Raw genomic sequence first — 7,125 nt, forward strand, 5'->3', positions numbered from 1 at the left:
ATCAACAAATCTTGACAAAGATTTCTTTCGTTATCTTTTGTGCTGAGATGCTGCAACAAAATTCACGAACGCAAATAATGCTACTAACATCATGTGTGTTTCTTCGACATAAGCATAGTGAAGTTTTACACTGCGGAAATGAACATCACGAGCCAGAGCTAACCGGAAGCTCAAAAATTCGCCAGGTCCGGTTGCTATGGGGTGATGTCATTTATCTGTTAGGTTGCTGTCATCGCAAGACTTTTGCGGTTCTATTGTGGTTAGCGATAATTGCTTTCAGTGAGAGTAATTGTGTACAAAAGTAACCTGGTTATTTTCAGATATGATCTGGCCACATAATTGATATTTTATAATAAATTTTCATAACGCGGGAATATTGCGCGGTCATATATATATATTAAAGAAAAAGACTTCGACTTCAAATGAACCCGTCATCGGTCGTTGAAAACGGACACAAAACGAGATGTGCCTCTGAGTTAGAAGATATGGTGTCTCTCTGACGCATTCGTGCGAAATTGAGCCAGTTTCCAATCGAATTTGCCTTGAGGAGTTAAAGAAGGCGCGTGGGTTTTCTTTTCACGGGAAGGGAAACAAAGGAGCTGCCCTGACTATACATTTGGATTGGTTTTCGCTTTAACCATAAAACAGTTGTTGAAAACCAAACGAAACCGCCGGCCACGATTGATTTATACATGAATTCATTCACCCAAGAACGACGGAGAGAACCAGAAAGTGTTTTCAGCTTGCGCTGCCCGTGACCAACCTCCCAGAGCATCGAATCAAGACAACAGCTTCAAAACTCAACAAGTCAAACGCACTAAGTTAAGTTTTCCGATTAATATTTTATTTATATCATGACTTACACCCATTGTCATGCTTTTAGATTGTATGGGGACTAGATAGCTACTAAAATGTTAAATCACTATTTTCATTCGTGGGTTAGACCCTAGACTGAAGTCCATGGTACATCAAATTTTTTCTGAAAGACGAATCCAGTTATATAGTAAAATCACCATGTAGCCGCATATTATAAATCGGCTCTGGTTTTCCCACGCAAACGTCCTCGCAGTATTTCTACGTTACCGAGTGCTACAGGATATTTTACAAAAACCACAGAATTTTTCAGTAATGCGTGACACTATAGGAAACAAAAACAAAAACAAAATCGTCATTTTTCCCTCGCTCGTTCATATCATACGAACATGTGACATATCCTTTTCTGGTTCATCCAAACTGAAGTCCATGCAATACAGTTGCTGAGTACTTCGGGATATGTAACAAAATCGTCATAGTTATTTTTCCGTCGTGCATGACATTATAGGAACATGTTACATATCCTTTTCTGGTTCACCCAGGCTGAAGTCCATGCAATACAGTTGCTGAACGCTTCGGGATATCTAACAAAATCGTCATAGTTATTTTTCCGTTGTACGTGACATTATAGGAACATGTTACATATCCTTTTCTGGTTCACCCAGGCTGAAGTCCATGCAATACAGTTGCTGAGCGCTTCGGGATATGTAACAAAATCGTCATAGTTATTTTTCCGTCGTACGTGACATTATAGGAACATGTTACATATCCTTTTCTGGTTCACCCAGGCTGAAGTCCATGCAATACAGTTGCTGAGTGCTTCGGGATATGTAACAAAATCGTCATAGTTATTTTTTCGTCGTGCGTGACATTATAGGAACATGTTACATATCCTTTTCTGGTTCACCCAGGCTGAAGTCCATGCAATACAGTTGCTGAGCGCTTCGGGATATGTAACAAAATCGTCATAGTGATTTTACCCTCGTGCGTGACATTATAGGAACATGTTACATATCCTTTTCTGGTTCATCTAGGCTGAAGTCCATGCAATACAGTTGCTGAGCGCTTCGGGATATGTAACAAAATCGTCATAGTTATTTTTTCGTCGTGCGTGACATTATAGGAACATGTTACATATCCTTTCTGGTTCACCCAGGCTGAAGTTCATGCAATACAGTTGCTGAGTGCTTCGGGATATGTAACAAAATCGTTATAGTTATTTTTCCGTTGTGCGTGACATTATAGGAACATGTTACACATCCTTTCTGGTTCACCCAGGCTGAAGTCCATGCAATACAGTTGCTGAGTGCTTCGGGATATGTAACAAAATCGTTATAGTTATTTTTTCCGTCGTGCGTGACATTATAGGAACATGTTACATATCCTTTCTGGTTCATCCAGGCTGAAGTCCATGCAATAAAGTTGCTGAGCGCTTCGGGATATGTAACAAAATTGCCATCGTTATTTTTCCGTTGTGCGTGAAATTATAGGAACGTGTTACACATCCTTTCTGGTTCACCCAGGCTGAAGTCCATGCAATACAGTTGCTGAACGCTTCGGGATATGTAACAAAATCGTCATAGTTATTTTTTCCGTCGTGCGTGACATTATAGGAACATGTTACATATCCTTTCTGGTTCATCCAGGCTGAAGTCCATGCAATACAGTTGCTGAGCGCTTCGGGATATGTAACAAAATTGCCATCGTTATTTTTCCGTCGTGCGTGAAATTATAGGAACGTGTGACATATCCTTTCTGGTTCACCCAGGCTGAAGTCCATGCAATACAGTTGCTGAGTGCTTCGGGATATGTAACAAAATCGCCATCGTTATTTTTCCGTTGTGCGTGACATTATAGGAACATGTTACATATCCTTTCTGGTTCATCCAGGCTGAAGTCCATGCAATACTGTTGCTGAGCGCTTCGGGATATGTAACAAAATCGTCATAGTGATTTTACCCTCGTGCGTGACATTATAGGAACATGTTACATATCCTTTTCTGGTTCATCTAGGCTGAAGTCCATGCAATACAGTTGCTGAGCGCTTCGGGATATGTAACAAAATCGTGATAGTGATTTTTCCGTCGTGCTGTTTCCAGAATCGCTCGGCATTTCTCGTGAAGAATTACGTGATGTACTCGAGATTTCTATCGCTCTTGAAAGCTTTGACATAATTTTTGAGATAATTTCCTGACTGCCCATAGCATTAACTGATTTTCAAACTGTCGGTGCACATGATCTTCGAATTCGAATATTAGAAAACTCAGATTATTTTTAGAATCGCTAAGCAACAAACATGTATACAGAGAATACCCTAAACAGGTTTCAATCAGGCTTTCCGCGGAAAATCTGAGAACATTTCTGACTCTCGGGCATTTCTGGGCTGCTGGGCATAGTCACTTCGCTTACTGAATAACAGTGATAACTGAGATTAGCGAAAACGTTTCATCTATACGTGCTCCGTAGCTTTACAAGAGTAAGAAATGTATCAAAAAGTCTAAGTTTTAAACTAGCGTTTGCGCCCCAACCTAGAAAACACTTTGTTTCAACGTTATTTTTTCTTTTAATCCAAATTCTTCACGTCAGTCGCGCAATTTCCCGAATCGCCGACTATTAAAATGTTTTGTATCTCTCTGACACGATGGAATTGTCTTACAGTAAATATAATTTCACACTTTAGGATTATGACACATTCGTGCAAAACTTGACGCGTTTTCTGGCACATAAACGATCACCGACAGGGATATGATTACACTGGAATGTTGTAAGCCACTGGATATCCCGTGGAGATGTAGGACTAAAAGTTCTACATCTCCACGGGATCCCAGGTCTGTTTTTTGGTTGCTAAGAACATCTGGCTCGTTATGGTAAACAAGGAGTTTTGATAACTCGATCAACAAAATCGAAATCGTTTTTCGAAGTTGATCAAAGAAAGCGTCAACGTAACTTTGCTGATTATTTCTGCTTTATTCACATATTTTCAGCTTAGCTTTTAATATGTTCTCAAACATTTATCAATCTTAAACATATTTAAAAACTATAGAGTTATTGTTTGAGTTCGATGTAAGTTTTTCACACGAAAGTGCGGCGCAAGTACAATTTGTCATGTTTACTGACTGTACAAAACAAGCATCGGCGGGCGCTCTCATTCATCGACAACAGAGAATTTAGTGGATTTTTACACGAATAAAACTGAGCAGTATCTACGGACATAAAGTTATTGGGCCTTGATGAAACAGCAAGCGTTGCTTACAATTCAGGCGAAACTCAAACTGACCAAACTAGCAATTATTTTGTTTTACTTTTCAGTCGCGATAGACTGGCAAATTTCTCGCAAGCGTGTGGCAAGAGGAGCTAGGAAACTATGAAGTCCTAAAGCTCTGCTATATCTAAATATATCCAGCTGGTTTTCTGCTGTGTAATGGAAAAGCTGTTAATCTTCAACATATGTGAAATTTAAAGTGGAGTAATGTACAACTCATGTAAAAGAAGCATCCGTCGGAACACAACTTGGTCAGCGATATATATAAGCTTGGAGCGGAACATACCTAAATTCGACACTGTCTTACTTCACTCAAACTGGAGCAGCTTACGACGAAAATACTTAAGAAAAATTCCAACAGACGTAAACCCATTGAGTTGTGGGCCAAAAACATGAAAAATTTCGGGAATTTCGGACGCCATTTCCCCCGCGCGACATCCGCAAAAATCCTCGCAGCATGTACGCGCGTGTGCCTTAGGCGATGGCGCAATTTGTTCTAAAAATAGAATTATTGTCCCATATCATGGGGACAACCCCAATACTAGAAATGGCGCGAGAGGGTAAAACCGCCTGGGGACTTTTCTTTTCGACAGCTCAGTGGAGTGCTCCAAGAGTGGAGACGAGCAATATTCATTCGCTTCCCGAGTGGCTCTCATCCAATGCCGAGTACAGACCCAGCAATTTAAATTCCCGTCCACGAACCAAGCAATGGCTTCGTCAAACCGCCTCAATTGACCTTGGCATGTTTCTCTAGCTCGTGTTAGCTTAACAAACCAGAAAGTCCGCTCATTTGGTTTTGCATTTGCCCCAAAAAACAATAGAATGGACGTAAATAAAATCCCAAACACGGCGATAGATGTCATCTCCGAAGTCCTCGATAAATCTATCGTGTTCACGCGCTGTTTTCACCAATTGTACAAACTTTAAACCCCTGTGTACAAAAAGGTATGTGCCGGCCAATGGTCGAGGGAACTAGTGAAAAGATTTCTTTCTACCGTTTTTAGTTTGGCTCTACTTTTTCCCCATAAACCGGGCGCTATACGAAACTTTTTGAAAACGCCGCCATTTTTTCGAGGTTTGTTATGGTGCCCAGGCCGTTCGCGGCAGCACGAGCCATGAGATCTCGCACATGCGCAGACGTTATTCAGCCCTGTTGGGTAGAACATGAACCGCGCTCGGCCCATGGCCGCGCGGTTAAAAAAAAATAAAAATAAAAAAAATAAACCACGGGTAAACCATGAACCGAGCTCGGCCCATGGCCGCGCGGTTAAAAAAAAATAAAAATAATAAACCACGGGTAAACCATGAACCGCGCTCGGTCCATGGCCGCGCGGTTAAAAAATAATAAACCACGAGTAGAACATGAACCGCGCTCGGTCCATGGCCGCGCGGTTAAAAAATAATAAACCACGAGTAGAACATGAACCGCGCTCGGCCCATGGCCGCGCGGTTAAAAAAAAAAAAAAGGAGCCGAAATTTAAACCCAGGCCTCACTGCCTGCGTAATAACGCAACTATTATCCTACGACGCACTACGAGCGAGTTGCCATGCCAGACCCCGGCGACCCATATTTGGCGCCAAACTTGAAGCTTGGAGACAAAAAATGTTTCATATTTTTCACTTTTTCCAATCTGATATGGTTTAAGGAATTGTAAATCCCTTTTCGTGAATATTTAATGCCATCTCCAGTGAGAAAAGTTGTCTGATCTCAATGCTATTCCTGTTAACTTTCATTGACGTCAGGCAAGAGATTATCAAGGTAAGAGGTGAATCCCCCATATAGGTCCTCTAACTAAGGTAATCCCTCTTAAGTTACTTTTAGACACGGTACCCAGTTCTTCTGAGGATGCTACTCGCGCGATGCATGGACAGTCTAAGCGACTTTCTCGAAACTACCTGAGACGAAATGGCGGGAACGCCATTTTATACGTTTTGATTTCGTTTCATAGCAGAGATATTTTCTGCACAGCTTAAGGAGTTCGGTATTGAGATACATGAAAAAGCTAAAAGAATCATTCCAGTCAAAAGCAGCAGCACGAGCACCGCTACTGATGGCTGCCATCTTGTTTTTCCTTGTGCACGAGCACAAAGAATTCTGGTCGTTGTCTCTGATCGGCTCAACTTTTGATTCTGTATCAGGAACATGTTGCATAACCGTACACACCAAGTTTCACGGCATCCTTGCAACGTTTTGTCCCAACGATGTGTCGCATGAAGTTCAACAAGCTGAACTTTGTGCGACGTGTAGCAGGGACAAAATATCCCCCAAATTGGTGTTGCACAAGTAAAAAAGTATCAGTTTACACGAGGGGACATGCCGCTGCAACATATCCCTGGGACATGTACCCGCAAAATTTTCATATGCGTGCAAATGTTGTGATTTTGTCCCTGCTACATGTCCCCGCTACACCTACCTGCTACATGTCGCTTCAGTGTGCACTACACAAGTTTTTTGTCGCTGCAACGTGTCGCTGCAACATGTCCCTGCAACATGACCCCACGTGTCTGGTCACCTTTAATTCACTCACTGCTTACATTTCGTGTATTCCAGTCGCCCGCCATTTTCAATTTGACCCTCTCACGTCAACGTTGCTAGACTTACAAATGAGCCTCTGTCTTCCCAGGGAAGACTTCCTTATGTAGCGCGCCTTTGTGTTTAAGCACGGTTAACTTGAGCTAACTCAGAATTGTTTTTGGTTACAGGTCGATCAAAGTGTAAAGTGTGAGGTTTGTTTGCAGTTTTTATTCTTTCAAGGTGGCTCAATAGGGTAATGATTTATTGCGTTCCGTGCGCTAGTGTTATGTTTTGAAAGCTGTTTTTGTATTCGTTTTAGCACCAAGTCCTCTCACACTTATTAAATGTAATAAGCAATGATTATATATTGATCAACTATCATGCGTTTATTGACCAAGTTTGTTCGCTCGTGTCATGTTGATTAATTCACCTTCACAATACTCTGTTTTGTTTTCGTGTTACAAGAAAACAAAATGAAACATTATATCAGCTTACTCGTCACAACTTCGAATTTCTAGAATACAGTTTAAGCGCC

This window comes from Orbicella faveolata, unplaced genomic scaffold (genome assembly GCF_042242905.1).
Source record: "Orbicella faveolata isolate gen_17 unplaced genomic scaffold, um_ofav_v1 contig_1, whole genome shotgun sequence".
Taxonomy (NCBI): Eukaryota; Metazoa; Cnidaria; class Anthozoa; order Scleractinia; family Merulinidae; genus Orbicella; species Orbicella faveolata.